Source organism: Macaca thibetana, chromosome 1 (genome assembly GCF_024542745.1).
Source record: "Macaca thibetana thibetana isolate TM-01 chromosome 1, ASM2454274v1, whole genome shotgun sequence".
Taxonomy (NCBI): Eukaryota; Metazoa; Chordata; class Mammalia; order Primates; family Cercopithecidae; genus Macaca; species Macaca thibetana.
Window position 1 is genome coordinate 120299483 of NC_065578.1, and position 24589 is coordinate 120324071.

Genomic DNA, 24589 nt, shown 5'->3' on the forward strand with positions numbered 1-24589 from the left:
TAAAGGCTGGAGTAATAGTTGAGCAATCCTGTCTCCTGGACTGGCACTCCAAAGAATTGAGGAAGTAATAACCAATTGAATTTCGCCTTTATAGTCTGAATCAGCCACACCAGTATGAATTTGAACTCCTTTTAGATTTAAACTTGATCTTCCTGAGATTAGTCCTACAGTCCCCTCAGGCAATGGGCCGTATGCCCCTGTGGGGATTTTTTGTGGGAGCTCCCCTGGAAGCAGAGAGACTGCTTGTATGGTGCATAAATCTACTGCTGCACTGCCACTTGTGAGAGGTGACAATTGCTGTATTGTGGTAAATGGCTTATTCCCTGAGGCACTTGTGACAGTAGGGGTTGTTGTCCCTGAAAACCCAGAGGAAAAAAGGGCTGAACTGGGAATGCCCCAGTTTGTTGCGGGGCCTGAGGCTGGCCCCTCTTCTCGTTTCCCGACAGTGGTTGCCCATTTTTATCAAATTTAGAACGACATTGATTAGCCCAATGTTTTCCTTTTTTACATCTTGGACATAGGCCAGGTGGCTGTTTATCTGTTGTTGTTGTAGCTTGAGTAGTTCTATTTTGTTTATTTGAGACTGGGCAATTCTTTTTTAGATGACCAATTTGACCACAATCATAACATTTTCCCCAGAATATTCTAACTTGTCCTCCTAAAGCAACTCCTGTGATTGCTTGAGCCATAAGCATAGCTTTATGCATAGCTCCTCCAATTCCATCACAGGCTTTTATGTACTCTGAGATTACATCCGATCCTGCCAGGACTCTTCCTTTTAATGGCTTAATGGCTGATTGACACTCAGGATTGGCGTTTTCATATGCCATCAACTCCACTACAACCTTACGGGCATTCTCATCCGCAATTGACTTTTGAGCAGCATCTTGAAGCCTTGCCACAAAATCATGGTAGGGCTCTTTAGAGCCTTGTCTTATTGTATTGAATGAGGGGCAGGTGGTTCCTGGGTCTTGAATTTTCTCCCAGGCCCTAAGGCAGACAGCCCTAATTTGCTCAATGGTCTCATTTTGCAGTATTACTTGTTGACTAGCAGTGCTCCAATTTTGACCTGTTCCTAATAGTTGATCTATGTCTATGTTAACTGGAGGACTGGCAGTCCTATTTCTTCGGACCTGTTCTTGTGCCCCATCAATCCACCAAGTCTTAAATTGTAAAAATTGAGAGGGTGAGAGTGAGGATTTTGCCAGAATCTCCCAATCATAAGGAATGAGTCTATGTCCATGAGCAATGGAATCTAATAATGTTCTCACGTAAGGAGAGTTGGGTCCGTACTGTTTTACTCCCTCTTTGATATCTTTTAGCATTTTTATAGAAAAGGACTCATATCTGGCCTCAGCTGTGGGAGGCTCTCCCTCTTGGGCCCCTTCTCCAGGTGGTCTTGATTCTAATATTACTGGGACTGGCCAAGCCTGAATATCTCCTTGTTTTCTTGCCTTATCAATAATTTTATATAATGCACCACCCTGCCCAATAGGTGGTGCTGGAAACATTTCTGGCTGTCCATACTGACTTTCTGGGGGCGGCGGATACTGAAGTCCGGCTGGCGGCCAGTATTGATAGGCTACTGGTGGCTGGGTCTTATTTTCTACCAGCTGATATCGTGTCTTGGACGCTGATGGCTCTGCTAATTCTGGACCTTTTTCTTCTAATTTTAATGTTTCTGGATATATCACCCCCTGTAATTGATTATTGTTAACATTTTGTGTCGACCGAGCCATTAGTGGCTCTGCTACATATTTACAATGTGAACTTTCCATTCCTTTCCGGGATTCTATCCCTGCCTCTTTTTCACAATCTATTACACAGCTTTCAGGGACATCAGAAACTGAAACGCTATCTTCTTCTGTTTGAAACGGTTCTAAAGCTACTTTAATAATGACCCAATCGTTCCATACTGTAAGTGGGATGATTTTACCTTCCCTACTTGCTTGTTTTAATTCTTTGCCAATTTTTTCCCAGTCTTTTAGATCTAAGGTTCCCTGTTCTGGAAACCATGGGCAAAATTGTTCTATTGTTTGAAACAGCGTAGTTAGATTTTTTGTAGAGACTCTAACTCCCCCTCTTTTTAAAATAATTTTAATAAAGCTGCGATAAGAGGCATATTTACTTTTAGTTTGCCCCATTGTTACCCTGGGTTCTTCCAAGCGCACAAGCTTACCGCAAGGCTGACTGTAGACGTACTCGGGAGTCTCTCGTCGACTTGTCCTCAATGACCACGCTGGAGTGTTACCTTCACCCTAGAGAAAAGCACCCACGTTTGGCACCAGATGAAGGGGTGGCCTGCCCCTCCACACCTGCGGGCGTTTCTTGTCAGGTGCAACAAGAGACTTGAGAAAAGAAATGAGATAGAGACAACGTATAGAGGAAGAAAAAGTGGGCCCAGCGGACACGCGCTCAGCATACAGAGGGCTGGCACCGGCACCGGTCTCTGAATTCCTTCAGTGTCTATTGATCATTATCTTTTCTATCTGGAAAAGGGGAAGTGGCAGGACAATAAAGTCATAGTAGGGAGAAGGTCAGCAGAAAGACATATGAATAAAGATCTCTGTGACATGAATACGTTTAAGGAAAAGTGCTGTGCTTTGACATGCATATATGCAAACATCTCCATAAACATTTTCAGTGCATAAAGAGCAGGATTGCCGCTAGCACGTCCCACCTTCAGCCCTAAGGCTGTTCTCTCCTAGCTCAGTAAATAGAACATACAATTGGGTTTTACACTGAGACATTCCATTGCCCAGGGACGAGCAGGAGACAGATGCCTTCCTGTATCTCAATTGCCAAGAGGCCTTCCTCTTTTACTAATCCTCCTCAGCACAGACCCTTTACCCGTGTCCGGCTGGGGAACCATCAGGTCTTTTCCCTTCCCACAAGGCCATATTTCAGACTATCACATGGGGAGAAACTTTGGACAATACCTAGCATTCCTAGGCAGAGGTCCCTGCTGGCTTTCCGCAGTGTTTGTGTCCCTGGGTACTTGAGATTAAGAGAATGGTGATGACTTTTAACACGCATACTGCCTTCAGGCACTTGTGTAACAAAGCACTTCCTGCATAGCCCCAAATCCATTAAACCTTGAGTAAACACAGCACAGTCCTTGTCTCTGCAAGGACAGGGTTGGGAGTAGGGTTACAGATTAGCAACATCTTAAGGCAGAAGAATTTTTCTTAGTACAGAACAAAATGGAGTCTCTTATGTCTACTTCTTTCTGCACAGACACAGTAACAGTCTGATCTCTTTCTTTTTCCCACACTTGAAGTAGGAGTATTTTAAAATTTTTTAGCAAAGGAAATGAATTCTGACAGGTTTTGCACTGAAGACATTCACTTGTGAGGAAAACAGGAAAAACACTATGCTGTGAAAAGCAAATGCTGTTGAGATTGTCTCACAAACACAAACTGCGTTTCAGCATGTAGGTTTGGGCCTCAGGTTGGGCACATTTTACTTTAAGCGCACTGTTGGTGGAACTTACGGTGAATCTAGGACTTATATATACATACATACATATAATACACACACACACACACACACACACACACACACACACACACACACACACACGGTCTTCCTATCTTGTCCAGGGTGGTCTCTAACTCTGGGTCTCTAGCGATCCTCTGCCTCCCCTTCCCAAAGTGCTGGGATTACAAGCGTGAACCACCTCGCCCAGGCCATTTTAGTTTAATATTTTTAATTTAAATACACAATCCAAAAATTACATAACAAGTACAGGAAGCCCACTTTATGCCAGTTTTACAAAAACAGTAAAGATATATCAATGACAAAGCGTCAAAGTGGCAAAATCCTAAAGTACTGAGAGAAAAAAAGTTATTCTAGAATTCTATGCCAAATTGAAATATCTTTCAAAATTGTGACTGAAATCAGAACATTTAAAGACATACAAAAAATGACAGAATTCACCGAACCACACTACAAGAAATGTTAAAGGAGTCCCTCCAGGCGTAAGGATAAGGATACTAGATAGAAATCTGAACCTACACAAAGAAATGGAGACGACTGAAAATTGCTATGTACGTACTTGGATGTTGGGATTTATAACATGTCCAAAATCAAATTACATGACAACACTAGCATGAAGGCCAGAAGGGGAGGTATAATGTCACTTGATGGCAGACGGATAAAGATGTATTCTAGAAACCCTAAACCCATCACTGACATAACAAAAGAAAGAGTTACACCTAAGAAGCCAAATAAGGAAAGAAAATAGAATGATATAAAAAAAACCATGCAATCGCTGGGTGCGGTGGCTCACGCCTGTAATCCCAGCACTTTGAGAGGCCAAGGCAGGCAGATCACTTGAGGTCAGGAGTTTGAGACCAGCTTGGCCAAAACGGTGAAACCACCATCTCTACTAAAAATACAAAAATTAGCCCAGTTTGGTGGCTCGCACAGGCCTGTAATCCCAGTTACTTGGTAGGCTGAAGCAGGAGATTCGCTTGAACCCGGGAGGCGGAGGTTGCAGTGAGGTGAGATCGTGCCACAGCACTACAGCCTGGGTGACAGAGGGAGACTGTCTCAAAAATAAATAAATAAATAAACAAAAACTGTAATCACTATGCTGGAACAACTGCTCTCCAGGCCTCTATCCTATAGAAATACACAAATGGCCAATGAGAAGTGTACAAGAATGATCACTGCACCATTATTTGTAACCATAAAATGAGCCAAAGTAATTTCAAAGACACATGAAAATAGTCTTATTTATTCAACAAACACCAACAATTGAACAAACAATGGAAGCAAGTCCTTTGCCAAAAGGAACAGAGAGGGTCATGATCCTCCAAGGATTTTAGGGTTCCCAGGAGCCTAGTTTTTGGTCTAGTTCTGCGACATCTTATGCTTGGGGAGCTACAGGTTCTCGTGTTTGGAGAATCTTTCAGGTTCTATCTCCATTTCCCCTCAATTCCTCCCCATTCTGCTACAATAAAAAAACAATTCTCACCTCCGGAAGATCCCGCCTGTGCCTCCGCACGAGCCTTTCAGGGAGTCTGGATGTCTGGTCCACTGAAGGGGTGGCCTACCCCTCCACACCTGTGGGCGTTTCTCGTTAGGTGGAACGAGACACTTGAGAAAAGAAATGAGACAAAGTATAGAGAAAGAAAAAGTGGGCCCAGGGGACCGGCGCTCAGCATACAGAGGATCCACGCCGGCACCGGTCTCTGAGTTCCCTTAGTATTTGTTGATAATTTTCTTTACCATCTTAAAGATAAGGGAGTGGCAGGACAATAGGATCATTGTAGGGAGAAAATCAGCAGTAAGACATATGGATAAAGATCTCTGTGACATGAATAAGTTCAAAGGAAAATGCTGTGCCTTGATATGCATATGCAGACATCTCCATAAACCTTTTAGCAGCATTGCTCCAGCAAGTCCCACCTTTTGTCCCACCTAAGGCGGTTTTCTCCTATCTCAGTAAACAGAGCCTACAATCGGGTCTCACACCGAGATGTTCCATTGCCCAGGGATGCGCAGGAGACAGATGCTTTTCTCTATCTTAACTGCCAATATCCGCCAAAAGGCCTTCTTTCCTGTTGTACTAGTCCTCCTCAGCACAGACCCTTCACCAGGGCGGGCTGGGGGAGGATCAGGTCCTTCTCTTCCCACCAGGCCCTATTTCAGACTATCACATGGGGAGAAACCTTTGACAATACCTAGCTTTCCTAGGCAGAGGTCGCTGCGACCTTTGACCGTGTACGTGTCCCCGGGTACTTGAGATTAAGAGAATGGTGATGACCTTTAACCAGCAAGCTGCCTTCAGGCACTTGTTGAACGAAGCACATCCCGCACAGCCCAAAATCCATTAAGCCTTGAGTCACCACAGCACATGGCTCTTGCAAGGACAAGGTTGGGGGTAGGGTCACAGATTAACAGCATCTCAAATACAGAACAAAATGGAGTCTCTTGTGTCTACTTCTTTCTATATAGACATAGTAACAGCCTGATCTTTCTTTCTTTCCCCCACAGTCCACCGCTCCCCGGCTTCTTTTTTTGCTTTTGCTTTTCCCTTCCCCGGCTCCCGCCCTCAGGCCTCAAGACCCGACCACCGCCCAGCTGAGTCCCCGCGGCTGCACTGCGCAGAAAGTGCACTGGAGGCCCTGCCCTGTTGCAGCCCCGCGGGGTGCCGAGAAGTCAACTAAATAAATGCTTTGTAAAAAGAACTTCTCCATGGAAAAATCTCTCATGATTTCCATTCTGAAGGCTCTTCAAAGGACTAAAAACCAAAGGCCACGATGGATTCATTCGACAAGTCCTAGTCGGGCGGCCTGGTGAGTGGCAGACCCTGCTCCCCGTGAGGGGACCCACGAGCGACCCTCGCCACCATCCCTGCCCTAGTGGAGCCCCCATGCGGGACACAGGATCCGAAGATGGCAGCGGCAGCTCCGCAGCGGCCCCGAAAGCGACTGGGCAGGGTGGGCACAGGCTCCCTAACTGGATGAAGGTGGCGCAAAGAACGGGAAGAGCCATCCCGGGAGCCACCGGGCGTTCAGCTGCCCTTGGGCCCCCAGGCGGCTCGGGCCGGGGTAGCAACAGGGGCGTTTCTGGAGGGTTTCTGAAGCAGGCGAGGGGCAGGGGCAGGGCGGGAGAAGGCCATTCGGCTGCCCTTCTGGCTCCAGAATCTCCCAACGGCGCAGGTGTCCAACGTGACCAGCGCGACTCACCGCTCCAATCTTTCGGATTTTCCAAGGGCCTTGCTCAGTGGTCCTGCCTGGCGGGCCCTGAGGATGGAAGGGACGGAGGAAGTTTAGTGAGTGCGCCCTTTCTGTAGCGCCAGTAGAGCTCACAGTACCTGTCTCTGTGGCGCAATCGGTTAGCGCGTTCGGCTGTTAACCGAAAGGTTGGTGGTTCGAATCCACCCAGGGACGCTTGGTGAATGCTTTTAAAGCATTCATGCATTGTCAATCCCTACATGAATGGGCAAGATTTTTATCTTCCCGGAGTCCTAGGCCACTAATTTGTGACTTATCCATGTCAAGGGCCAGGGCACCCCTCCGACCGGATTCTTAACCGGGTATCTCCTGAAATCCTGGGTTTATACCTGTCTAACTCAGGAATCCTGAAACAGAGACCTAGGAACCCACTTTTAGTGTGATAAAATTCTAATTCAGTCCGTCATACGCTTAAACGAGTAATTTACATGCCTCCATTTTTTCATATTTCAGTAATAGGAGTCCAGTAGTATCCCCAGGATGTGCCTGGACTTACTGATTGTTCTATCAATAATGTGACCAGTGGAATCAGTCATCATCATAGTGATCCTCTCTATCATTTTTGAAAACAGTATTTTTCCCCAGTTTGTGCATGATTTATTTAACCCTTTTCAAAATGTTTTTGTTAGCCAGGCGTGGTGGCATGTGCCTGTAATCCCAGCTACTTGGGATGCTGAGGCAGGAGAATCGTTTGAGCCTGGGAGGTGGAGGCTGCAGTGAGCCGAGATCGCACCACTACACTCCAGCCTGGGCAACAGAATGAGACTCCATCTCAAAAAAAAAAAAAAAAAAGTTTTTGGGATGAGGTTGGTTTCATGGTTTTAGGATTATAAAGAATGCTGCAGCCACCATTCTTGTACACATATCTTTGGTCATTGTGGAAATGTCTACACCGCAGATATTTCTATAGTGTAGAGAACTGGATGCCCCATTGCTACATTATAGTGTTTATATAACGCTTCTAATTTGAGTACATTCTGCAAATGTATCTTTCACGGGAGCAATGCCTAATAATATTCCAATATGAATATTTATAAGAGGAAAAATGGGAAGATGTGCAATTGAGCTTCGTGCCTCTCCATGGGGCCCATGTTCATAAAATGGTGGCATTAGCTATTTGAGAGTGGAGTCTGTGGCCCTCTGACATCAAAAGCTGAAGCAGAGGACACGAAAACCCTCACTGCACATCCTCTGTAGTCTGGCCAGAATCATTCCTAGGTCGGTGGTCTCTTATCAGGAGGGAATGCTGCTTGCTTGCTTTGTCAAAACCACGGAAGGGAGGGAAAGTCTCAGGGTGTTGGTTGATAACAGTGGTGAAGCAAGTCTTTCCAAAGGGCTGGTTTGTTAACCCTTAGGGAAAAAAAGCCTAATTATTATTATATTTTTTGAGACGGAGTCTCGCTCTGTCGCCCAGGCTGTAGTGCAGGGGCGCGATCTTGGCTCACTGCAAACTTCGCCTCCCAGGTTCACGCCATTCTCCTGCCTCAGCCTACCGAGTAGCTGGGACTACAGGCGCCTGCTACAATGCTCGGCTAATTTTTTTGTGTTTTTAGTAGAGACGGGGTTTCACCTTGTTAGCCAGAATGGTCTGGATCTCCTGACCTTGTGATCCACCCGCCTCGGCTTCCCAAAGAGCTGGGATTACAGGCGTGAGCCACCGCGCCGGGCCAAAGATGTCAAATCTTTAGCCAGTGTTTGCCTTTTGATTGATAGGTGGGTTGCTTGGTTACTTTGGCCCTTGTGTGCTTGAATGTTGCCTCCATCCCGTAATTTTAAGTACATGCTTGATATGCAGTCCATATGTATCAGCCTTAATGAGCTAATTATCATATGAAGTCATTTTAAGGATACTTTTTCTCTCTAATCCACATGCCTATCTCTGAGGAGCTGACCCTTTACTGGTTTGGATCTTGCTGGCCTTGGGGTCCTTGCGTGCCTTTTTTTTTTTAAAGACAGGTTCTTGCTGTGTTGCCCAGTCTGGAGTGCAGTGGCACGATCTTGGCTCACTGCAACCTCTGCCTTCCGGGTTCAAGCAACTCTCCCATCTCAGCCTCCTGAGTAGCTGGGAGTACAGGAGTGCACCACCATGCCCAGCTAATTTTTTGTATTTTTAGTAGAGAAGAGTGTTTCATGTGTGTCCGTGTGAAGAGATCACCAAACAGGCTTTGGGTGAGCAACATGGCTGTTTATTTTACCTGGGTGCAGGAGGGCTGAGTCCGAAAAAGGAGTCAGCAAAGGGTGATGGGATTATCATTGGTTCTTATAGGTTTTGGGATAGGCGGTGAGGTTAAGAGCAATGTTTTGGGGGCATGGGATGAAGCTCACCAAATACATTCTTGAGGGTGGGGAGAATTACAAAGAAACTTCTTAAGGGTTTGGGGGATTATAAAGAACCTACGTAAGGGTGGGGGAGATTACAAAGTACATTGATCTGTTAGGGTGGGGCAGAAACAAATCACAATGGTGGAATGTCATCAGTTAAGTTATTTTCACTTTTGTGGATCTTCAGTTGCTTCAGGCCATCTGGATGTACACGTGCAGGTCGCTGGGGATATGATGGCTTAGCTTGGGCTCAGAGGCCTGACAAAGGGGTTTCACCATGTCGGTCAGGCTGGTCCTCAAACTCCTGACCTCAGGTGATCTGCCTCCCTTGGCCTCCCAAACTGCTGGGATTACAGGTGTGAGAGGCTGCGCCCGGCCTTGCTTGCTTTTTTAAATCTTACTTTTTGTTTTGGCTGCTCAACTTCTGCCTTTTATCTTGCTTCTTGCTCTCCCACCCCATCACCTTGCTTCTGTTTCTGCTTTTACTCATTCTGCCTTTCATCCAACTTCCAATTCCCTCTGCTGTTCTGCCTCACAATGGCAGTTAGTGAGGGAGGGGTTTTAAGGGGGCATGTCCGACCTCCTATCCTGCCACAGCCAGAAACATTTTTCAAGGCTTCTCTGAGGTCCTGTCAGCCAAGAGGGAGTCCGTTCAGTTGGTTGTAGGGCCTAGGGCTTATTTTTATTTCTCAGTCCTGACAAGGAAAGGCTGGATTAATGCAGATTTTCTGCAGGTGTAAATTTCCTCTACAAAAGACAGTTTTGCAGAGTTACTTCTGTTTGCTGGCTCTCTGACAGCATTCTTAAAATATGCCAAAGACACATATTCTGGGGTAAAATATTTTGATTTTCTTCATCTATCTACAACTTCACCGTGCTGACAGCCTCCAATCCAAGCATACCTGAAGCCTTTTTTTTTTTTGAAACGGAGGCTCACTCTGTCACCCAGGCTGGAGCACAGTGGTGAGATCTCTGCTCACTACAAGCTCCGCCTCCTGGGTTCATGCCATTCCCCTGCCTCAGCTCCTGAGTAGCTGGGACTACAGACGCCTGCCACCACTCCTGGCTAATTTTTTTGTCTTTTTAGTAGAGACGGGGTTTCACCTTGTCAGCCAGGATGGTCTCGATCATCTGACCTTGTGATCCTCCCGTCTCGGCCTCCCAAAGTGCTGGGATTACAGGCATGAGCCACCGCACCCGGCCTGAAGTCTTTCTTTTTAAAAAGCTTTCCCACCCTTCTGACCGCCTTCAAGTCTCTGCCAAAACACAAGTAACAGTGGCTGACTCCCTGCTATAGCAAGCTCAGAATAAATAGCCTTTGCTTTTTTTTGTTTGGTTGGTCTTTGTTTACTTGCAGAAGCTTCAATGTAGCGTTGACAAGGACTCCATCTTTGACCAAACCTTAGTTGCCGCTGAACCCTTTTCTCTATTAGTTCTTGGCCTGCCAAGTCCAGTTTTAGAAAAGAGTACTGTTGAGTCTAGTTTAGCAAGAGTCCTCCCAACCACTTTTGATAGCTAATCAAGTTCCTCTTAGTAATTTTCCATCCACTAACTTTCTTATCTTGCCGATTGGCTATACACCTTCAACTCTTTTTGCTGTATTTGGAGTTGAGCTCAGTTCTCTGCTGGTCTCTCTTGCCTACTGTAGTACATACAATAAAATCCATCTCAAGTTTTTAACAAGTGTCCAGGGTAGTCCCTCTGAAACTACTTTTGCAAAATTCTGACAATAAGAGAAAGCAGACACGGCTGACTCCATCTTGGTTCTAGCCTCACAGGCTGGCTGTCTTTGCTCATTCCTGTGCAATTTCTCCCAAGCGATCTTTGGGAAAAATTGAGTTTATAGTTTAAATCAGGGATCCCCAAACCCCAGGGTCACAAGACAGGAACCCAGCCGAACAGTAGGAGGTGAGCTGCAGGCTTTCAAGCATTACCATCTTGTCAGGTCAGCATCGGCATTAGATTCTCATGGGAGCGCGGACCCTATTGGGAACTGAGCATGTGAGGCATCCAGACTGCGCACTCCTTATGAGACTCTAACTAATGCCTGATGACCTGAGGTGGAACAGTTTCATCCAGAAACCATCCACCACCCCCTTCCATGGAAAAATTGTCTTCCGTGAAACCAGTCCCTGGTGCCAAAAACATTGGGGACAGCCAAAAAGGTTGGTTTAAATGATAACCTTCCCCAAAACTAAATGTAAAACTAATGAAAGGCCACCAAGTTAGGAGGATGAAAGGGGCATGAATTCTGCTAAGATATATGCCTCATTAAATAATTACCAGTCATTATTCCAGAGGTCACAAGATTTGCAGCTTCCCCAATTACTGCTGTGAAGAACATCACTATTGTAGAACCTAAGATTGGCCTCTTGAGATTTCTTTTCAGGCTTTTGCATGTCTGACTACTGGATGGCACCATTTGGCCCGAAAATCAACCAGTCCCTTAGCCCTGAAGTTTGCTCAGGGCAGGAGGGCCAGTTTCCACATCCCCCAACAATCAGCACTGCCCCTCCCCACCAAACTGTCTTTGAAAAACCCCTTACCTCCAAGCCTTCAGTGAGATCGATTTGAGTAGTAACTCTGTCTCCCACAGGTTGTGGCTGGCCTGTGTCAATGAAACTCTTTACTGCAATGCCATGGTCTCCACGAATTGATTTTGTATGTACAGTGGGCAGGAAGAACCCATCAGGCGGTTACATCTGCAGGATGGTGCCAGTTCTTTCCACAAAGGCTGGTCAGATACCCAGAAAGTATTTCTCCACTACTACCTGGACAATGTGTCTCCCTGTCAGTCTCCAGGGAATGGAGCCTGGATCAAGTATTTAGTATTCAGCAGTTGCTACACTGTCACCTAATCCCTCATTTTCAAGATTTTGCCATGCCTTCCAGTGGCCTAACTGGCCGCCATGCCACAGAATCTTTACTTTATGGTCTCCAAGGAGAACTCTCCACTCGATGTTTTATGATTTGAGCAATGGGATAGAATCTGATACTGGTGGGCTGAGGGAGGTCCCCGGATGCTGGTGGGATCTCGACCCCAGCCATGGTGTCCAGGCTCTTGACACCATCTCCAGAACGAAGTCAAGGATGAGTCAGCAAACAGTGAAAGAAGAGATTTATTGCAAAGCAAAAAGTACACACTCAAGAAAGGGGAGTTCGGGCATATCCGAGAGAGAACAATGGGTTCTGGGGTTTCATCTTGATGGGTTTCTTTAACCAAGGAGTGGAATATTCATAACAATTCCTGGGTAAAGGTGGAGATTTCTCAGAACTGTGGTGCCATCCATTTTTACATCAAATACTGGTCTCAGAACTGTCATGGCACTGGTGGGTGTGTGATTTAGTATGTTAATGAGCATATAATGAGGGCCTAGGTAAAACCTACATCAAATCAAGCACCACATTGGGTCCAGTCAGTCTTAGACAGCTTGGTCCACACTGGTTTTTCAGCGTCTTATCAGCCCATAGCCTCAAGTCAGGTAAATCTGCTGCCTAGAATTTGTTATCCTGTGACCACCCTGTATTATTCCTGTCTCAAATCTACTTGTAAATATTCAAATGGTCTTTGACTTGGGCATTCCAACTTTGCTTACTTCACAATGTTTCATGCATTGTAATCCAATATAAGAAAAGATGATCCAGACATTTGTTAAACATCACAAATAAGATGGATCCCAGGTATTTGTGTCAAATTTGGATTATTTTGGTTTTGTGTTTGCAGAATATAAAAAACTAAGCACTAAGGTCTGGAGATGGCTGTGGAAGAGATGACAAAATCCAACACCACGCTTGAGAGTGTCCAATCATCTCTTCTGGGGCAGCATATTTTTCTATAATACTGAATTTGGGAAAAAAAAAAAAGAAAAACCAACTACAAGATTCATGAAACTGGACAACTGTCTTTATAACATTACCAGTGATAAAACCAGTAAGGAAGGCTGGTTTGCAGTCATCTGAGCAGTCTCTTTACTTTCATAAATATGGTTTCTCTCTGATATTAAACGGCTTCCAATTTCAAGCTGAATGCTACATCCCAACGATAAGGATGTGAAGAGAAGCGGTTTCTTTTGTAATCTTAAACGTTCTAGTCTGCGAATTAAAAGTCATTATTTGAAGAAGGATGTCCAGGCTTCATTGGGCCGCCGAAAGGTTGTTACACAACACAGGTTAAGCACCAGCTGCTTTGGGAGAGAACAGATGCGGGGGCGGAGGAAAAAAGGGAGAGGCAAACGTCACTTCCCCTTGTGGGCTCCGGCAGCGGGTTGGTCCGCTGAGTGGAAGAAAGGCAGAAGGGGACTGGGAAAGGCACTGTCGGTGACATCACGGAGAGGGCGACTTCTATGTAGATGAGGCAGCGCAGGGGCTGCTGCTTCGACATCTGCTGCTTCGCCACGAAGGAGTTCCCCTGCCGTGGGAGCGGGTTCAGGACCGCTAGTCGGACCTGAGAGTCCCAGCTGTGTGTCAGGGCTAGGAGGGCTCGAGAGTGCGCGGGGCAAGTGACCGTACGTGTAAAGGGTGAGACGTATGAGGCTGTGGCAGGGCGGAGGTGCTGGAGCTCATACTTACCTGGCAGGGGAGATACCATGATCACGAAGGTGGTTTTCCCAGGGCGAGGCTTATCCATTGCACTCCGGATGTGCTGACCCCTGCGATTTCCCCAAATGTGGGAAACTCGACTGCATAATTTGTGGTAGTGGGGGACTGCGTTCGCGCTTTCCCCTGACTTCTTGTAGTTTAAAGAGTAGGTTTTGTTGTAAGGGTTGTGTTAATTTTTCTATTGGTTTATACCTTGGTGGTAAGTGTTTATTCTTAGTTTCGAACGCTGGGGAATAGGAAGTAATGTCATTTCACTGCAGAGATTGGTACGTGGTCTCCAGGGTCTTTGAATTCTCACGCTCTGTGAAAATCTTGGTGTTTTCCCCCAGCCCCCAATCACTTTTTACACAGCCTCCGCTTCTAACCGCAGTCCCCTCAGGAGTTTGCGGTATTTCTGTGCTAGCGGGGAATGTGTTCTCACCTCGTAGAGCCAGGTGCAAACTACGCAGACGGGCGCTGTTATCGGGAAGAAAACACGGTCTTCGGGACTCTTAGTGTCCCCGTTTGGTTGTAGACATAACTCGCTTACTTTGCGTCGGGGAACGGCTCTCCTGGCGCCCAGGTGCCCTAAACCATATTCATCGAGGTCCGCAGGCCTCACCTCACCTGTCTTGGCCAAAATGTGCCAAAATCCTTCCTGAAATATAAGGCTGAAAGTTTTATGAGGAGTGTGTCCAGTTTCCCTGCTGTCTCCTGCCGTTTACATACCTAGTCTTTCTTCAGTCTTTATTTAAGCGACAGCTTCTTGTTTGATGTCTCGCTTCCACATCCTACATCCATTGCCAGGCAGCTTTCTAGGTAGCACCCCCACTCATCCTTCCTACCCCCAAGCAGCCCTTTCCTATTTCTGGCGCCAGCGTCCTCCCCCGTCCCTCTTTCTTCAGGCCCTCGCTTATCACCTTCATGGGCAGAAAATACTTAGCTCTCTCTCAACCTGCGATTTACACCTGACACGTGTCAGTACCCTGGCAAATTCCTTAATACCCCTTCTCAAATGGCACTGTAAGTTCATCTCTTTTTAACTCCCAGAAGTATCTAATTGGTTTTGTCCCTGCACTACGTGAATACTAGTATCCACTACAGAAGAAAACCCTAGGCCTAGCGATGGCGGTTCTGGGCATTGTGCCAGCCTCTCCCAGGGTGTGTTTTCTGACCTCACCTACTTCTGATCAACTGAGGTCAGGAGTTCGAGACCAGACTGACCAACATGGCGAAACTCCGTCTCTACTAAAAAAAAAAAAAAAAAAAAAAAAAAAAAAAAAAAAAATAGCCGGGCGTGGTGGTGTGTGTCCCTAATCCCAGCTACTCGGGAGGCTGCCAGGAGAATCGCTTGAACCCAGGAAGCGGAGGTTGCAGTGAGCCGAGATCGTGCCATTGCACCCCAGCCTGGGCAACAGAGCGAGACTCTGCTTCAAAAACAAAAAAACAAAAGCCAAAACAAAACAAACAAAATAGAACAAAAAGCTAGTCCATCTGAGACATATTACTGGAGACGGTAGAATCCTGCATCCAACAGGCACTTAGTGCAGATCTGGACCCACTGAGCGATTGGCTCATGTTCCCTCTGTTCTATTAAGTATCAAGAGCAGAAATTGAGCTCTTTGGCTTTTACCCACTAAGTATGGCTATAGGACAGGTCTCTCTCTCTCTCTCTCTCTCATTATTGCATCATTATTTTTTGCCATTAGTGTGGGTTTTTGGTTTTGATGTTATGGAGTGAATATCTGGGGACAAATCTCTGTTGGGTGTTGTTGACAAGGATCCAGTCCCTGTTTGGTAATACATGACAGCTAATCTGCTCTGTGAGTCTCTTTTATTGTCTATGTATTGTCCTGAGAATAATGGTATTTCCTGATATTTGAGAGTGCAGCAATGATAAGTTGTTCGTATCTTGTCTTTCAAATGTCTGGTAAAAATTTTATGAGCCCAGTAGTTGTCAATATCTGCAAGAGTGGCATCTCTATTACAAGAGTGATCTTACTACTCAATGTCCCCCCTCCCGCCCAACTTCGTTCCATAGGAGCTCTTGGCTTTAACAAATTTGCTATATCTAAAAGACATCTTAGTCCAGGAAGAAAACTAAATCTGTAGCATGTAAGGAGAAGTTTTCCTTGATTGGTATATTCAGGTTTCTAACCAGCTGAAAAATTCAAATACATGTCCTTTAAGGATTAAGTTTGAATCACACTACAGAAAGGAAAGATTTATATGATCACATATAAGCAATGGAATCAGCAATATGAGCACTTTTCACAGCTATACAAATCAAATGTAATAATCTCCAGAACATTAAGGAAGTTCATCCCTTAATGAAAATGAATGAAAAGAAATTATTTACCCACTGTTCTATGCCCTGGAAAGAGAATGTCCTGCCGGACTCAAAAGGGTATCACAAAATCACTCACATTTTCAGCAATGAAGGCCCTCCAAGGATCTAATGATGTTAATATTTTCAGTTTATTTCCTTCACTGATAAACATTGTTAATAGATACCATTGCCTCTGTTTTCACCTTACTTAGCACAATTCATTTCTTTAGAATGCCCCCTAGTTTGGTGGAAGGAATTTTCCTTCTTTATAAATATAGGATATTTTCTCATGAAACAAACTGTCATACTCTTTCAGTGAAGTGAATAGACAAATTAGGTCTCTAAAATTTTAAAGGAGTCACTACCCCAATTATCTTAGGAACAATAATAATCACTTATATAAAATTAAAATAAGAAAATTAAGCCAGGTATGGTGACTCATATATGCAATCCCAGCACTTTAGGAGGCTGAGGAGGGAGGATCAGTTGAGGTTAGGAGTTGGAGACGAGCCTGGGCAACATAGTGAAACCCCTGTCTCTACAAATTTTTTTTTTTTTTTTGAGATAGAGTCTCGCTGTGTTTCCCAGGCTGGAGTGCAGTGGCACAATTTTGACTCATTGCAACCTCTGCCTCCCAGGTTCAAGCGATTCTCCTGCCTCAGCCTCCCAAGTAGCTGGGACTACAGGCATGTGCCACCACATCCGGCTAATTTTTTGTATTTTTAGTAGAGGCGGGATTTCACCGTGTTAGCCAGGATGGTCTCGATCTCCTGACCTCATGATCTGCCCACCTCGGCCTCCCAAAGTTCTGGGATTATAGGGTGAGCCACTGTGCCTGGCTTCTACAAATTTTTAAGTATTAGCTAATATTTTAAAGTTGGCCAGGCATGATACTGCATGACTGTAATCTCAGCTACTAGAGAGACTGAGGCACGCTGCAGTGAACTATGATTGCACCACTGCCCTCCAGCCTGGGTGACAGAGTGAGACTCCCAACTCAAAAAAAAAAAAAATGAATTTGTTGAAAATTGTTTTCCTACAATGCTAGGCTGCGTCTTGTGCCTGTACTCCCAGCAACTCATCGGGCTGAGGCGGAAGCATTGCTTTAGGCCAGCAGTTGGAGACAAGCCTGGGCAACAGGGCAAGACCCCATCTGTAAAAATAAACAAGGCAAGCTGAGCCAGGAGGATCTCCTGAGCCCAGAAGTTCCAAGTTGGTCAGCTATGATTGCCCCGCTGCACTCTAGCCTGGATAACAGAGCAAGACACTGTGCCTTATTTTTTATTTTATTTTATTTTTTACTACTTATGCTTATTTATTTATTCATTTTTGAGACAGAGTCTTGCTCTGTAGCCCAGGCTGGAGTGCAGTGGTGGGATCTCAGCTCACTGCAAGCTACACCTCCCAGGTTGAAGCTATTTCCCTGCCTCAGCCTCCAGAGTAGCTGGGATTACAGGCGAATGCCAACACGCCCAGCTAATTTTTAGAGTTTTAGTAGAGACAGGGTTTCACCATGTTTGCCAGGCTGGTCTCAAACTCCTGACCTCAAGTTATGCACCTGTCTCGGCCTCCCAAAGTGCTGGGATTACAGGTGTGAGCCACCTTGCCCAGTCTACTTATGCTTGAAATGTGAGGTTTCATTAGGGAAAAATTTTTTTTGTTGAATTTCTAACATGAAAAAATAATAGATTTAGCTGTAGATTAAATTAATGGTCTTGATAGTTTGGTACAACAAAATAAATGAAATGAAGCTGATAGCAGAGAGGAATCTTTGATGCTTTTGAACAGTTTAAATAATGTAAATATTTAATATATAAACGATGAAAGCGTTCATTATGTTATTATTTTATTTATTTATTTATTTATTTTGAGACGGAGTCTCACTCTGTCGCTTAGGCTAGAGTGCAGTGGTGCAATCTCAGCTCACTGCAACCTCTGCCTCCCGGGTTCAAGCAATTCTGCTGCCTCAGTCTCCCGAGTAGCTGGGATTACAGGCGCATACCACCACGCCCGGCTAATTTTTGTATTTTTAGTAGACACAGGGTTTCACCAATTTGGTCAGGCTGGTTTCGAACTCCTGACCTTGTGATCCTCCTGGTATGGCTTCCCAAAGTGCTGGGATTACAGGCATGAGCCACGGCACCCAGCCCATTACATTATTTTTCAAAAATCAGTGTGACTCTTTTGACAAATTAGAATGGTTTAATAATCTTGGTTGGGCTGGGTGCGGTGGCTCATGCCTGTAATTCTAGCACTTTGGGAGCCCGAGGTCAGGAGTTCAAGAACAGCCTGGCCAACGTGGTGATAGTGTTTTATCCTGTAGCACTCGATTGTCTCTCCCGGGCTTTCTGTGGATTCCAGGGATGCAACTGAGAAGTTTGTTTTTAATGCACTTTTACTTGAAGTAAGAGTATTTTAGGCCGGGCGCGGTGGCTCATGCTTGTAATCCCAACACTTTGGGAGGCCGAGGTGGGCAGATTACTTAAGATCAGGACTTTGAGACCAGCCTGGCCAATATGGTGAAACTCCGTCTCTACTAAAAATACAAAAATTAGTCAGGTGTGTTGTCGCAGGCCTGTAGTCCCAGCTACTCGTGAGGCTGAGGCAGAAGAATTCTGTGAACATGGGAAGTGGAAGTTGCAGTGAACTGATCTCAAAAAAAAAACAACAAAAAAAGTATTTTAGAATTTTTTGGCAAAGGAAATGAATTCTGACAAGTTTTGCACTTAAGACATTCAAGTGTGATGAAAACTTGAAAACCACGATGCTAGGTGAAACAAATGCTGTTGAGAATGTCTCACAAACACAAATTACATGTCAGCAGATAGGTTTGACCCTCAGGTTGGGCACATTTTACTTTAAGTGCACTGTTGGTGGAACTTAAGATGAATCTAGGACGTTCACGATGTGTGTGTGTGTGTGTGTGTGTGTATATATACGTTATATACACACACATATATATATGAGAGACAGAGGGACAGGGTCTTGCTATCTTGCCCACACTGGTCTCCAACTGTGGGCCTCAAGCAATCTCCTGTCTCCCCTTCCCAAAGTGCTGGGACTACAGGCGTGCACCACCTCGTCCAGCCCATTTTAATGTTTTTAATTTAAATACACATTCCAAAAATTATATAACAAGTACAGGAAGCCCACTTTATGCCAGTTTTACAAAAACAAAGTGGCAACATCCTAAAGTACTGAAAGAAATAAAGTTTTCCTAGAATTCTATGCCAAAATGAAAAATCTTTCAGGAATGTGATAGAAATAAGGACATTTAAAGACATATAAAAAAATGAAAGAATTCAGCAACTCACGCTACAAGAAATGCAAAAGGAGTTCTCCCGGCCTAAGGATAAGGATACCAGACAGAAAAATGGATCTACACAAAGAAATGGAGACTACTGGAAATCGGTATGCACATAGTTAAATATATATGTTCTTATTATCTAAATATTTTAAAATAATTTGACCAATTAAACAAAAGCAATAGTAATGGATTCTGGGGTTTATAACATGTGTAAAATCAAATTACATGACAACACTAGCATAATGGCCAGAAGGGGAGGTAGAATGTCACTTGATGGCACCGATGAAGATGTATTCTGGAAACCCTAAAGCCATCACTGAAAAGCAAAAGCAGGGAAAGAAGTCGGAGAGTGGTGGACCAGAAGAAAGAGAGTTATAGCTAATAAGCCAACAAAGGAAAGAAAATAGAACGATATAAAAACCATGTAATCACTATGCTGGAGCAACTGCTCTCCAGGCCTCTACCCTATAGAAATACACCAGTGGCCAATGATAAGTGTACAAGAATGACGACTGCAGCATTATTTGTAATCATAAAATAATAGAGCCAATGTCCTTTCAAAGATATATGAAAAGGGTTTTATTTATTTAACAAACACAAACAATTGTACAAACAAAGGAAGCAAGTCCTTTTGCCAAGAGGAACACAGAGGGTCATGATGATGCTACTCCTCCAGGGATTTCAGGGTTCCCAGACTCGTAGTTTTCTGTCTAGTTCTTCTGGAAGATGTTATTCTTGGGGAGTTATAGGTCCTCGCGTTTGGAGCTCTTTCACGTTCTCTCTCAATTTTCCCCTCAGTTCCTCCCCATTCTGCTTCAACAACAGCAACAAAAAACAATTCTCACCTCCAGAAGATCCAGCCTGTGCTGCACGAGCCTTTCAGGAGGTCTGGATGTCTGTTCCACCGCTCTCAGCTTCTTTCCCTGCTTTTGCTTTTCCCTTCCCCCGCTCCTATCCTCCTGCCCTATGACCCTACCACTGCCCAGCTGAGCCCCTGCGGCTCCACTGCCGCAGAAGGTGCATTGGAGGCCCTGCCCGTTGCCCTCTCCGGGGAATGCCGAGGAATCAATGTGAATAAACGCTTTGTAAAAAGAACTTCCCCGTGGAAAAATCTCATGATTTCTATTCTTGGGGTTCTTCAAGGGACTAAAAGCTAAAGGCGACGATGGCCTCGGGAGGTCGAGGCTGCAGTGAGCCGTGTTTGTACCACTGCACTCCAGCCTGGGCGACCAAACGAGACCCTGTCTCAAAAAACAAAACAAAACAAAACAAAAAAACAAATAAAAACTTCCCCATGGTAAAATATTTCATGATTTCCATTTTCAGGGCTCTTCAAAGGACTAAAAGCTAAAGGCGACGATGGATTCATTCAACAAGTCCTAGGCGTGCGCCCTGGTGAGGGCCAGACCCTGCTCCCCGCGAGGGGCCCCACGAGCCACGCTCACCACCATCCCTGCCCCGGTGGAGCCCCCGTGCGGGACACAGGATACGAAGATGGCAGCGGAAGTTCCGCAGCGGCCTTAAAGGCGACTGGGCAGGGTGGGCACAGGCTCCCTCACTGGGTGAAGGCGGCACAAAGAACCATCCTGGGAGTCCACGGGGCGTTCAGCGTCTCTTGGGCCCCCAGGCGGCTCAGGTCCGGGTCGCGGGCCGGGGCTTTTCCAGGGGCTTCTGAAGCAGGCGAGGGGCAAGGTCGTCCTGGTTCCAGAATCTCCCAACCTGCGGGTCTCCGACGAGACCAACACGATTCACCGCTCTAATCTCTCCAGTTTTCCAATTCCTTGCACAGTTTTACTGTGTGGTGGGCTCTGAGGATGGGAGGGTTGGGGAGTGTTTGGTGAGTGCACCCTTCCTATAGCGCCCAGAAGGAGGTAAACTACGCGTCTCTGTGGCACAATCGGTTAGCGCGTTCGGCTCTTAATCCAAAGGTTGGTGGTTAGAGCCCACTGAGGGACACCTGCTTCAGGTTTTTTTTTTTTTTCTTCTCTGAGACAGGCTCGCTCCACCCTGCCCGGCTAATGTTTTGTATTTTAGTAGGGAGAGAGGTTTCACTTTGTTGGCCAGGATGGTCTCGATCAGCTGACCTCGTGATCTGCCCGCCTTGGCCTCCCAAAGTGCTGAGATTACAGGCATGAGCCACCAAGCCCGGCCGCCTGCTCCAGCTTTTAAAGCGTTGGCGCATTATCGATCCCTAGATAAACCGGGGAGATTATACTTTCCCCGAGTCCTAAGCCACTAGGGTTGTGTCTCTGCGGCACAATCAGTTGTCACATCCGAAGGGCCTAGCTAATTTTTGTATTTTTGGTAGAGAAAGGGTTTCGTTATGTTGCCCAGTCTGGTCCCCAACTCCTGAGCTCAGGCACATCCGAGGTCTTCCTAAAGTGCTATGATTACACCAGGCCTTATATAATGCTTCTAATTTCAGCACGTTAGCAAACTCATCTTCTGTGGGAAAGGTACCAAATCATATTCTAATTTCTTTCTCAACTCTAATAATGTCCCTTTCTTCATTTCTTTGCTGATACAACAAATTTTCTCCCCTCTCCTACTTTTTGTTTTGAGACTAGGTGCCACTCTGTCACCCAGGATGGAGTGCAGTGGCATGATCTCAGCTCACTGCAAACTCACTGCACCTGCCACCCCGGCTCTAGTGAGCCTCCAGAATAGCTGGAACTACAGGTGTGCACCACCAAATCCAACTTTTCTTTTTTTTTTTTAGAGATAGGATCTTGCTATGTTGCCCAGATTGGCTCCAGGAGCTCTAACTTCTGGGCTCAAGAGATTCACCTGCCTTGGCCTCCCAAAGTGCTAGGATTCCAGGTGTGAACCACCGCACCCAGCCTAACTTTCTTTTTTTTTTTTTTGAGACGGAGTCTCGCTCTGCCGCCCAGGCTGGAGTGCAGTGGCTGGATCTTAGCTCACTGCAAGCTCCGCCTCCCGGGTTTACGCCATTCTCCTGCCTCAGCCTCCCGAGTAGCTGGGACTACAGGCGCCCGCCAGGTCGCCCGGCTAGTTTTTTGTATTTTTTTTAGTAGAGACGGGGTTTCACCGTGTCAGTCAGGATGGTCTCGATCTCCTGACCTCGTGATCCTCCCGTCTCGGCCTCCCAAAGTGCTGGGATTACAGGCTTGAGCCACCGCGCCCGGCCTATTTTTTTTTTTTTTTTTTTTTGATTTTTTTGAAGCCTAACTTTCTATACATGTGCCCATGATATTCTTTTCTTTGCCTTTTTTTTTTTTTTTTTTTTTTGCGACACAGTCTTGCTCTGTCACCCAGGCTGGAGTTCAGTGGAGCGATCTCAGCTTACAACACTGCACCACCACGCCTGGCTAATTTTTGTATTTTTAGTAGAGACAAAGTTTCATCATGTTGGCCAGGCTGGTCTCAAACTCCTGACCAGCCTCCCAACATGCTGATATTACAGTCATGAGACACCATGCCCGACCATGTGCCAGTGATAGTCTAATAAGGGGACAAATGCCTTCCTGGCTTAAGTAAGGGGGAGGTACAACAGGAGGACATGGTGGACATTACACACAGATATTCAGTTTCATAGGATGGACAGCTAAACTTTTAAGACATTTTATTTTATTTTTTGAGATAGGGTCTTGCTCTGTTGCCCAGGTTGCAGTGCAGTAGCACGATCATAGTTCACTGTGTTCTCAGTCTCCTGGGCTCAAGTGATCCTCCTGTCTCAGTCTCCCAAAGTGCTGGGATTACCAGCCTGAACCACTGCACCTGGCTATTTTAAAGTCCTTCAACATCTGTAATTGTTTCTTTTAAATTTTATTATATATAATAAAATATATACATATTTTATTATAATTATATAATACATACAGTTATATATTATGTATAATAAAATATAGTATATATTTTATTATATATATTTATTAAAATATATGTATGTATTTTTTAGAGATGAGGTCTCACTATGTTGCCCAGGCTGGTCTCGAACTCCTGAGCTCAAGTGATACTCCCATCTTGGCCTCCCAGAGTGCTGGGATTACATGTGTGAGTCACCCTGCCTGGCCCTGTTTCTTTTTTATTTATTTATTTAATTAATTAATTAATTTTTATTATTATACTTTAAGTTCTATGGTACATGTGCACAACGTGCAGGTTTGTTACATATGTATACATGTGCCATGTTGGTGTGCTGCACCCATTAACTCATCATTTACATTAGGTATATCTCCTAATGCTATCCCTCCCTGCCCCCGCTCCCCACAATAGGACCTGGTGTGTGATGATCCCCTTCCTGTGTCCAGGTGATCTCATTGTTCAATTCCCACCTATGAGTGAGAACATGCGGTATTTAGTTTTCTGTTCTTGCGATAGTTTGCTGAGAATGATGGTTTCCAGCTGCATCCATGTCTCTACAAAGGACACAAACTCATCCTTTTTTATGGCTGCATAGTATTCCATGGTGTATATATGCCACATTTTTTTAATCCAGTCTGTCACTGATGGACATTTGGGTTGATTCCAATCTTTGCTATTGTGAATAGTGGCCTGGCCTTGTTTCTTTTTCAAATTTAATTCATTTATTTAGAGACATGGTCTTACTCTGTCACTCAGGCTGGAGTGCAAGGGTGTAATCATGGTTCACTGCAGCCTCAACCTTCCTGGGCTCAGGTGATCCTCCCACCTCAGCCTCCTGAGTAGCTGGGACTACTAGCATAGACCTCCATGCCTGGCTAAATTTTGTATTTTTTGTACCGACAGAGTTTCATCATGTTGCCCAGGCTGCTCTCCAACTCGTGAGCTCAAGTGATCCGCCCACCTCCGCCTCCCAAAGTGTTGATATTACAGGCATGAGCCACTGTGCCCAGCCTGTAATTGTTTCCTGTGGTGACCAAGTCACATTCATCCAGAGAAGACAGGTCACAGTGACCTCTTTGATAGCTTTCTGCCAAGTTGCTTATCCAAAGGGAGCAAAATCACAATGGTCCCAGTCATTTTTTTCTCCTCCCCTTTCCTCTTTTCTTTATAAATCTTGATTTTACTTTTATTTGATTAAAACAATCTAATGCCAGTTTCCCTTCTATAGTAATGGAGAATGAGCATGCAGATAAGTGTCTCTATATTATTCCTCGACTGATTTCTTTCAGAGGCTATGTCCATAAAAATTAGTCCATCTGAGACCCATCATTGGAGCCAACAGAATCCTGCACCTAACAGGCCCCTGGTGCAGACCTGGATCCTTAGAGATACTGGCTCTTGTTCCCTCGGTTCTTGCTTTCATGAGCAGAAGTTGAGTTCTTTTGCTTTTATGTACTAAGTATGGTCATTGGGCGAGTCCTT

At 45.3% G+C, this 24589-nt stretch overlaps 1 protein-coding gene, 2 non-coding genes and 1 pseudogene across 4 annotated transcripts in view; 2 read left to right on the forward strand and 2 right to left on the reverse strand.

The window, feature by feature from the left end:
* Positions 1-1703, reverse strand: part of RBM8A (RNA binding motif protein 8A) — a 165504-nt gene extending 163801 nt beyond the window's left edge. Inside the window, exon 1 of the mRNA XM_050751518.1 lies at positions 1694-1703. The gene's annotated coding sequence lies outside the window, so the exon portion shown is untranslated. The remainder of the gene's footprint in view (positions 1-1693) is intronic.
* Positions 1-24589, reverse strand: part of LOC126931509 (neuroblastoma breakpoint family member 3-like) — an 833099-nt pseudogene that overhangs the window by 622745 nt on the left and 185765 nt on the right. The window lies entirely within an intron of this gene.
* Positions 6829-6902, forward strand: TRNAN-GUU (transfer RNA asparagine (anticodon GUU)). Its single transcript has one exon. It is a non-coding gene; the product is annotated as a tRNA-Asn (tRNA).
* On the forward strand, positions 13630-13793 carry LOC126944150 (U1 spliceosomal RNA). Its single transcript, XR_007721962.1, has one exon. It is a non-coding gene; the product is annotated as a U1 spliceosomal RNA (small nuclear RNA).